The following is an 11,097-nucleotide window of genomic DNA, read 5'->3' on the forward strand; positions in this document are numbered from 1 at the left end:
ATCTATCTAGATAATTTTGGATAATATCATTTTTATATTTGATTTTCAAAATTTTTATCAAAACCATTTTATATTAATTTGTTTCTTGCCATATTTACAAAAAAAAATATTCTCTTTTTCTTTTGGAAAAGAAAATATCTTTCGACTTATTCTCTTTTTTATGCTTTTTGGAAACAATATCATTTCCTATAACTATATTAGTTACAGTGCAAGGAGAATCACTGACCTAATATTGTTCTCCTATAACCGTACCATCATTTTACCCAAAGTGTCACTACCTTTCTTCCCATCACATCATCTTATACACATCATTGTTACCCTCCCCAAATTGTCTTCTTTATTCTTTATTTAACCCCTATTCACGATACTTTCTTCATTCACCCTCACAACACTCCAAAACTTCATAACCTCTTCTTCCTAACCAAACTTCAACTGTTAACCATTATGGCCCTTACCAAAAGAAAAACCCAAGTTTTTCAAGGAAAAACTCTAGTACAGTCAACTTCTAAAAGCTTTGAACGGTTGAATGTTGGAGATCCTACGATCCAACTTAAGAGGAGAGTTTAGAAAAAAATAAACATACTTTAGGGAGTAAATTATGTAACTGATTCTGTAATTATTTGTTTTCTTATTTACCTAGTCAATATTCTGCATTATATTTATTTTCAATTTAAAACCAAAATTCCAAAATTTGCATAACTCACGTAATTAACTCGTTGACTATGTATAACATGCATAATTAGTATACTAAGTTTACGCCATTGTACAATGTCAACTTCGTTGTAGTCATGGAAGACAAGTCATAAGCATTATTCAAGAATATCAATAATTTTCGTTAACTAAATATTTATTTCGTTTTCGGATCATTACTTTCATTCAATAATAATACTATGTTTATTTTGATTAGTATCTGTCATCTTATCATTGAAATAAACTACTTATTATTTTTTTCAACAATTACAACATATATCCTCCCTTTGCACGTATTATATAAATTAGAAAATAAGGCTTGGTGATAAAAACAACCAAGAAAAATTAGAGCATAAAAAAAAGAGTGAAATAAATTAAATAATGGGTGATCAAACAAATGGAAGTTCAGAATCATCTGATTTTCTAATCCCAGAGATCAAGTTTACAAAACTTTTCATCAATGGAGAGTTTGTTGATGCAGCTTCTGGTTTGTTTTTTTTTTTTTTTTTGGATTTACATTCTTAAAATTTTATAAAATTCATAGGGGATTCAATAAACAGAGTTGTCTCGAAAATTTTGAAGTCATATACTAAAAAAGTTAAATAAAACGAAATTCAATACTTTCAATAATAATATTAATATATTATATATTTAATAAGAGCTAAATTATATTAATGAGAAACAGTTAAAAATAATTAACTTTTAAAAATATTTTAATTATATTATTTTTAATACGGACGCTTTATATATTTAGTTAAAAATAATCAAGTTCTTTTATGTTGTATGCATGAATTAATCAATATTTGATAAATATCAAAAAATGGAAATGGAATAAAAATATTCAACTATTTCATTGTGATCAAATGTTAGGAGTTTTTTAACACTGATAATAGCAAGTATATTACAATAAAAATAACGAGTTAATTAATATATGAAATCAGACGCAAATTTAGAATATTAATTAACATAGAGTAATCGAACGTTCAACTCTGTAGTATATGTCTAGTTTCAATTAACTTTATTTTCAATGTTATATATTACACATTTGATATTGCTAAAGTTAAAAAAAAATAAAAAAAAATAAAAAAGAGCACAGTAAATAGAATGAAAATACTATTATTAAAGTAGCTAGGTGAATTTGACTTTATATTTAGATAGTTATGTAAAATAAAGAAAAATAAGAAAAAAAAAAAAAGCATCATTGTCTAGGATAAATTTGATGAAGTTGAATGATTTAGTAGATAAAATGATGAGCAACAAGTGAAAATACTAATATTAATGCCCAAATATTGAACATTATACTATAAAGGAAAAACATTTGAGACAATCGATCCAAGGAATGGTGAAGTAATAGCAAGGGTTGCAGAAGGAGATAAAGAAGACGTTGATTTGGCTGTTAAGGCGGCTCGTGAAGCCTTTGATCATGGACCATGGCCTCGTATGTCTGGATATGTAAGTGTGTGGTTAATTTTAATTGATTATGTCACATATCTATGGATAATATCTTTAGGCTGTTTGGTTGAGATATTTTCATAATACCACATCAATGATAAATTAAAGCTCAAAACTGAAAAATATGTTACACTCCATAATCTTTTAAAACTAAAGTTAAAACTGATGTTATAGATTAGGACTCCATCAATCAATTTGGTCTTTTTCCTTGGAGCTACTCGCATTGGAATTTTGATACACATGACACCTTATTAGACTATTTACCTAATGTATTACTTTCTTTATTTCTCTTATTTTTGCACCTAATATAAAATGAGTAAAATTTAAAAGAAAAAAAAAAATTATATTGGAGAATGAGACAAAAATTAAGTGAATAATTAAAATGAGTGGTTAAGAGGGGTTAGTATAAGATTGCGGATAAGATTAAAACAGAAAGTGAAAATATTGCAAAATAAAAAATAATGTGAAATCAGGAACGAAATTAAAATTGAAAATTTTGCTAAATGAGAGACACAAAGTAAATAATTTAATTTAGTCAAAATAGGTTATTTTGTTGTAAAATTTGTTAATAATACTATCAATTATTGTTCATTGACTCACGATAACCTCAACTATATATTATCTAGACCTGATCATGGGCGGCCCGACCCGAAAAAGTGAGGGTTTGGGTATCAAAATATGGCCCGATGGGCGGGTTTGGGCAGAAAATAAGTGGCCCGAATTTTTTTGGGACGTTTGGGATTGACATTTGGCCCGGCCCGAAAAAGAGTAAAGAATTATTAATATTCTTGCAATATTTTATTTGTTATGAAGTTTGATGTACTAATTCAATTATTAATATTCTTAATTATATGTAATGAAAATTACAAAAGTTATATATTAATAATCTTTGCAATGAAATGATTCAAACAAGATATCACTTAATTATATTTCAACTTATAAATAAAAAAAATTAAACAAAAATTAAGAGTAAAGAATTAATAATGACATTTTTCTAAGTTGCAATTAATTTGAAAAGGAAAAAATAATATTTTAATTTTAGTTTTATTGTATGATACAATTAAATAATATATAACATAGGCCCGCAAGCCCGCAAAAAAGCCTGCAAGCCCGCATATTACGGGTTTGTTCAGGAACTTTTAGGCCCGCACTTTGGCCCGGCCCGCATCAATGGGCATTTTTCTCACTCGGCCCAGCCCGGCCCGATGTTTGATCATCTCTAATATTATCTAACTTTGTTACCCTTAAGTACTATTGAGTTACCTAATCTTGTATATTCGCAACTACTGCTCATTAACTCAAAGCACCCCAAAAAAAAAAGTCAATTGAAAATGGTCTACATCATTTTCAAGATTAATTATTTCTCATTGACTCAAAATAACCCAAAAGTTAGTTACGACCCTTTTGCTTAACAATACTAATTAGTGGTAATGACAATGATTTTTAGCGTAAATTTTTATGATATGTATCAAATCATTCTCATGGTAATAAACGTTTTATCAGTTTTCCATTGTCACCTAATACCAAACGTTCAAATGATAGTGCACTAGAATAAATTTTCTGAACAAAATGACATTGATGAGAGAGAATAAGTATGACCATTAAATTTATCAACATTTATTTCTACCAAAGTTACACTAGCTTTCTATTACCAATCCTATCATTTAATATTGATTCTCAAAAGGGCCGTTTTAAGTTAATAAGCAATGGGTACTATTTACAAATTTGTGTTAACTTAATTAAATTTGACTTAATTCGTTCGTTTACGCAACGTTTTTTTCAATCTTATTGTTTTAGTTTATTCGTTGGATCTTGGTACAATCTTTTAGTTAACATTATTTGTGATGACCATCAGGAAAGAGGAAGGGTGATGATGAAATTCGCCGATCTAATCGAAGAAAACTTGGAAGAAATCGCAGCGTTGGATTCATTAGATGCAGGGAAACTATTTACAATAGGGAAGATGATTGACATACCAGGAGCAGCACACTGGTTAAGGTACTACGCAGGAGCAGCAGATAAAATACATGGACATACTTTAAAGATGTCACGTGCATTACAGGGGTACACACTAAGAGAACCAATAGGGGTAGTAGGTCAAATAATACCATGGAATTATCCAACTACAATGTTTTTCCTAAAGGTTGCTCCAGCTTTAGCTGCTGGTTGCACTGTGGTTATGAAGCCTGCTGAACAAACTCCTCTTTCTGCTCTCTTCTATGCTCATCTTTCCAAATTGGTAAGACTTTCGTTAACATGTGTTTCACGAATGACTTTTCGATATGTTTTTTACTAACAGATTCTTGTTTGGTCATCACTAGCCACTAGGATGTTCAACTGGCTAGGTCACATTTTGAGTCCTTATCCAATCCGTTTTAATTTTAGAAGTTTCTGTAAGGGTCAGGTTGAAAATAAGTCGAGTCGAAAACGAGCTCTACTATAACTAAAATGAAGCGACCTATAAAAGGCTTAATAATGATCGGAAACGAGCCTTTGTAGATAGCAAGATAGATAATTCAATTATTACGATTGACAATGCTAATGGAAATTATTAATGTTTCCACAATTAATTATTATAAATGATAATGTATTCATTATAAGTTAATCAATTGGAATTATAATAATTTTAAGTAACAAAAATGGGCCGGGTTGGGTCGGTTTGCCTTTGAAAGGCTACTCCATATAAAGTTTATATTAAGTTTAAAGGGCCTTTATTCAACCCGACCCAAATCTATTTAACCCAAGCCCTATCCGTATTCGACCCATTAAACACCACTAATAATCACTTCTAAACCCGGTTGAGATGCTGACGTGTAAGTCATAACAAAAAACTTCTCCATGTAGGATTTACCTGGCTTTTGACCTTTTAGTTTACTATTTTTCTAATATATTGATCACTTATAAAACATTTATAAAACAAATTAGACCCTAATATTATGTTAGAGTTTAAAAAATAAGATTGAATAATCCAAATAAGAACGAGAAAAGGTAACCAACATTCAAACTCAAAACAGGTTTAATACTAAACTTATTACTTATTAGTAATAGAAAATACTTCTGAATTTTTTAAAATAATATAGCTTATTCTCTTTCTTTAATATAAAACAACTCACAAACAGATAAATCACTTTAACCTATAATTATATGCGTGTGAAAATTCTCATTTTTAAGTCATTCTTCGCTTATGTTATACAAGTCTTTTTAGTGTGCTTCTTTCTTTTTTTAAACTAAGTTTAATTTGTGTACATAATGAAAAATAAAAAAAATATTTTAGTAATGTCTTGCACATTACCAAACCATAGTAAACATTTTTTTTTTATTTGCTTTCAATATCTGCAATTTTATATTAAATATTTATAACTCCATGAGAGATTAGAAGTAGCAAAGATAAACCTCTATGTATAACGTATAATAAATTAAAAGTTTGCATATTATTTTTATGTCTCTCAATTTTCAATAAAATTATTGTTAGCTGTCCCATAAATATATCATTTTCTTATATTTGAAATTAGACCACAACATCTTCATCATGTTCTATTTATACACTCATTTAAATATGCTTTAAGTATCATCCACATAATTTAATTTTCCATTCATTTAATATCACAATTATTACAATAAAAGAAAAAAATATCATAATTCTTTATGAATCCCTTAATACGTATTTTATTTCTTTTTTTTATTCCGATAGAAACAGAAGGGTATATTTTATTTCTTTGTATATGAATAATTTTGCTAAGCTCAAAAATCATTAACTTAGAGCACATAACTGAAACAATTGTACATGAATAATTAATCCAACTTTAGAGTAATTAATTATAGATATATAAATTGATTACACTGAACTTATTTTTAATCAACAATATCGACCGACTTCCTAGTCATGCTTAACGAGGAAAATTTAAGTACGAACATGTATAATTTTTTATTTGGGGGAGTCTAAGTCAAACTGTTTTTAGGCTCAACTAGTATCATTTTTATTTGTATTGAAATTAGTGGATGATTATTGACAAGCACGTCTTTCAGAGTAAAAAAGTAATCTATTTCCTCCAATTTTAGAAGCCTTTATTATAAAAATTTTGTTTTATGCATTTTTATTATATTATTTTAGTTCTGAAATTTTTTAATTTTTTTTCTACATCTTCATCGTACCTTTTTTTTTGTTATACTTATTTCTTTTCACTGAATATGTTTGAAAGTAGTTTAATAATTAAAAATACATATATACCCCTTCTATTTATCCTAAGAGTCCAGTTTGACTTTTTGCTATTTTTAGATGATTAAATGTAATCATATGTGAAAGATAAAGAGTAGCGTTTTTAGGGTAATGTCGCATTAGTAAGTGTAAAGGTATTAAAAAAATGTTTAGTAAGGGTAAAATGGTAAATTTAATATCCCAAATAAAAATTGGACATTTCGGACGACTTGACCCAAAAAGAAAATGAGACATTTAGGTAGATAGAAGGGAGTACTAAATATGTAAACACCATAAAAATTTTAAAATATAGAATTACAAGCTAAAACCAATTTAACGACACTTTAATTGACCTAATTTCTTTAAACATTTACCAAAAATAATACAACCTTTTAACATTTTCACTATAATAATTATTAAAAATGGTTTTGGTTCCCATTTCATTTCATGATTTGAGAATAAATACAAACTGTAATATAGAGTTTTAGCTAACTAAATAACTACAAAATAATTACCAGGATATAAAGATTTATAAGATATACAAAATATTCTATTTTATTACACTCCAGCGGTCAAATAGAGAGGTGACTTGAGACTAGAACGAAAATCATCGAAAATATCAACAATCTGATAGCGAGATGGAACATGAAGAACACGAACATCACCATGCTTAACTCTTTCATGAATAAAGTGAATGTCCATCTCTATATGCTTGGTGCCGTTAATGATGAATAGGGTTGCCAGACAAATAAACAGTACTAACATTGTCACAATAAACAAGAGTAGCTGGAGGAATAGGACAATGAAGTTCAAGACGGAAGTTATGAATCCAATAAGTTTCAAAAACAATATTAGCAACACCATGATATTCGACCTCAGCACTGGGCTTAGAAATCGTAGGTTGTCACTTAGTAGACCAAGAGACCAAACTGTCACCCAAAAAACACAGTAGCCGGAAGTAGAATGACGGGTGTTAGGACAACCACCCCAATTAGCATCGGTGTATAATAGTAGAGATGAGATGGGGTACTTATATAGTTGCAGACCATGATCAAGACTACCTTGGACATAACGAAGAATGCGATGAAGAGCAGTCATACGCTCAACCCGAGGATCATGCATAAAAAGACAAACTTGTTAAACATCATAAGAAATACCCAGGCAGATAAAAATAAGACTACAAAGACCCACCCAAGCTACGATACAGAGTAGGATTATCATTAGGAGAACCATCATCAGCAAAACGCTTCTCAAATGTAGTAACAAGAGTAGGGGTAATTCGCATTCAGACATGACGACTTTATCAAGAATTTCAGTGGCATACTTCTGTTGAGAAAGAAAGAGACTTGCAAAGTACGAGAGATAGCAATACCCAAGATGTAACTCAGAGGACCCAAGTCCCTCATAGAAAATTCTAAACTCAATTTAGACATAACAGATTCAAAAAGTAAATCAGAAGAAATAGAAAGGATAATATCGTCCACATACCAAAGAAGATAAGCAATGTCGAATCAATGACAACAATCAAAAAGAGAATCATCAAAAATGCTATTACAACCAATATTAGTCACAAAATCAGCAAAGCGTTGGTACCAGGCACGTGGAGCCTACTTAAGACCATAAAAAGATTTTCGAAGAAGACATGATTAGGATGAGTAGGATCACGAAAAGCTAAAGGCCGATGCATGTATACAGTTTCATTCAAGTGACGATGAAGAAAACCATTCTTAACATCTAGTTGATGAATTGGCGAAGACTTAGATAGAGCAATACTTAAAACAATGCGCTAGAGGCATGTTTCACTACAGGACTAAAGGTCTCATCACATTCAACGCCCTCTCTTTGCGGTGAACCGAAGACAAGAATGGGCCAAGTGGATTGACATGATGGGCAGGGGGAGTTTTGTGGGTATTTTGGAAGCATATTAAGGGAATAGGGTCATCCAAAATTGATACCCTCGGGGAGAACATGTAGAAGACCGAGAAAATGGGAAATTGGTCTCATCCAAGAGAACATGTTGAGAAATCATTATCTTATGAGAGGAGAGATCATAACACTTGTAACCCCTATACGAAGATGGGTAGCTTAAAAAGACACATGGAGATGAATGAGGTTAAGGTTTGTGAATTTCGGTGGAGGGAATGAGAGGAAAACATAAACACCGAAAAACCTGGAGATGAGTATAGGAGGGAGATTTGTTGTAAAGTGAGTGAGTGAGAGTGAGATTGCCAAGTAACTTAGATGGGAGAATTTTGAGAAGATAGGTTGCAGTATTCAAGACGTGAGGCCAATAATATGGTGGGAGAGAAGCATGACACAATAAAGTATGAATAATATTATTTATTGAGCGAATTTTTCTTTCAAACATTTTAAGAAGTGTCTGGACAAGAGAAACAAAGAGTAAGATCCCGATTAGTACAAAATTGTTGAAAAAGTTTATTATCAAATTCACCCCATGATCACATTAAAAAGATTTAATTTGAAGCTCAAATTGAGTATTGACAAAAGTGGTGAAATTCACAAAAATATCATAAACTTAAGATTTGAAAAATAAGAGACAGTCCACAAAAAAATTATTATATATAGTTATCAAGAAAGTGAACATAGTATTTATAGCTCAAAAGACTAGAAACTAGAGAAGTATATAAATCATTATGAATAATTTCAAAAGGCTCAGTACTCATACACATAAAATTAACAAAAGGCAATCGAAAATGTTTACCCAAAGGACAAGAGTGACAAACAAAAGATGGATCTTTATTACATTTAATTGATCTAAAAGATTAGAAGGAATCCAAAATTTCATTTCCTGGATGACCTAAACGGGAATGCCAAATACTAGTAGAAAAAGTAGAAAAATCCAAAGATGTTGACAGTGATATAGGAGCTCCGTATGTCGATTGGAAAGGATAAAGATCACCCATGCTATTAGACCTCAGAATAATGCTCCCCATGGCCAAGTCCTTCACAGAAAAGCCAAAAGGATCAAATTCAATGGAAACCATATTATCATGAGTAAATTTACAAACAGAACTTAGGTTTTTAATAAGTTTAGGAGCATGTAAGACTTTTTTGATGGTAAGGGATTTGTGAACGAAAAGAAGGACAGGTGCCCGTGACCGTGAATTGGAATCATATGACCATTATCAACAATAATTGCGCTATTAAAATGATGTTTTGAAGGAAAATAATTCATTAAGCTACCTTGAGAACAATTCAAATGAGAAGTCGCACCGGTGTCCATGTAAAATTATTCATCCAGAGAAGAAAAAGAAAGAGTATGCATGGCTTGATCAATACCCATAGGAACATGAACCATAGAAGAACTAGACCTGGTGTAGAAGCTTTGTGCTAGACGTGGGGTAAGAAGCCCAGCAGAGGAAGGAGCATAAAGAGGTTTCTAATGGGCCCAAGGAGTAGTAAGAAATGGGCAAGGAGGCTTGGCCCAAGTTGGAGGATCCCAATATTGCCAAGAGGAATATTGTCAGGAATGTGGGCTTAAAGAATGAAATCGACTAGGCTTGTTTCCATGCGACTGGGATAAGCCTTTGTGCCGTTGAGCAGGTGATTGAAAACTCGAACCATGGTGGTTGCCGCGGCCGTTTCGACCACCATGACAGGGGTTGCGATGGCCTCCATGGTGGTTATGGGTGCTACGGGAATCAAAATTTTCAGAAATTTTCAAAACTTGAGGTTTTGAAGTAGTAACAAGGGCCGAATCATGAGAGGGAGAAACATCATTATTGTTTGAGTGCTGCTCCAATTCCAACATAGAGCGAAGAGTATCAAAGGATGGAACATGAGTCATATGTTAAACCAAAGAGTGAAAAGTATGGAAGTCGGAATTCAAACCATGAAGAACTTAAAGAGCTTATCGATTATTGATGATAGTAGTACAAAGATTATCAAGAGTGAGAGCATGATTTTAAAGTTCATTACAATAAGCCTTCATATTAGCAAAAAAACAAAAAGGAAAGTTCATAGAATTGAGATTCAAGATGAAATATACGTGAAGTCTTATTGTTTTGAAAATTATTTTTATTTTGATTCCAATCATCAAGAGCACAATCATTGGGATGAAAAACCAATTGAAAAAGAGTCGGACTTATAGTATCATAAATCAATGTCCGAACTATGTCATCAAGACGTTGCCATTTGGAAGCCCCGTTGCTTTAGAGGAGTCCTTGGGAAGAATATGATAATCCACAAGATAAGCCCGACAATGATGCTTGAAAAGAGTAATTCAAGTATTTAAATGTATACCTATTACATCACGTTGAATAGGCACACAAGTTTTAATGTTAGTAACCAAAGTAGCAGGATGGATGTTTTTGTGGAAGAAGCCATGAAAAAAGAGAAGAAAAAGACAATAAGGAAGAGAGGGAAGAAGGTGGCGACAACCCTTGAAGATGGTGGCTGGCCGGGTAGCAAAAAGGTAGCAAAAAACCATGAAATGATTTTGGTTGCCAATTCATTTCATGATTTGAGAATAAATACGAATTGTGATCTAGAGTTTTACGTAACTAAATAATTACAAGATAATCACCAAGATATGAAGATTAACAAGATATACAAAATATTATATTCTATTAATGATATCCACTATTCATTAAACATGTATAATCCAAATTCTAGGATGTATTTCTCTCTAAAATCTTAGGTGAATAGCAAACTCCATCTCTACCTCACCTGCTCAACCCCTCATTACCCTTTCCTTATATCAAAATTAACCCTATCCGGCGAGCAAATTCCACCCCAGA

The 11,097-nt window shown here is 31.3% G+C and overlaps 1 pseudogene; it reads left to right on the forward strand.

Annotated features, from left to right (window-relative positions):
- Positions 1-365: 365 nt before the first annotated feature.
- Positions 366-11,097, forward strand: part of LOC130814575 (aldehyde dehydrogenase family 2 member C4-like) — a 26,162-nt pseudogene continuing 15,430 nt past the window's right edge.

The sequence above is a fragment of the Amaranthus tricolor genome, chromosome 6, assembly GCF_026212465.1.
Source record: "Amaranthus tricolor cultivar Red isolate AtriRed21 chromosome 6, ASM2621246v1, whole genome shotgun sequence".
In the NCBI taxonomy this organism is placed as follows: Eukaryota; Viridiplantae; Streptophyta; class Magnoliopsida; order Caryophyllales; family Amaranthaceae; genus Amaranthus; species Amaranthus tricolor.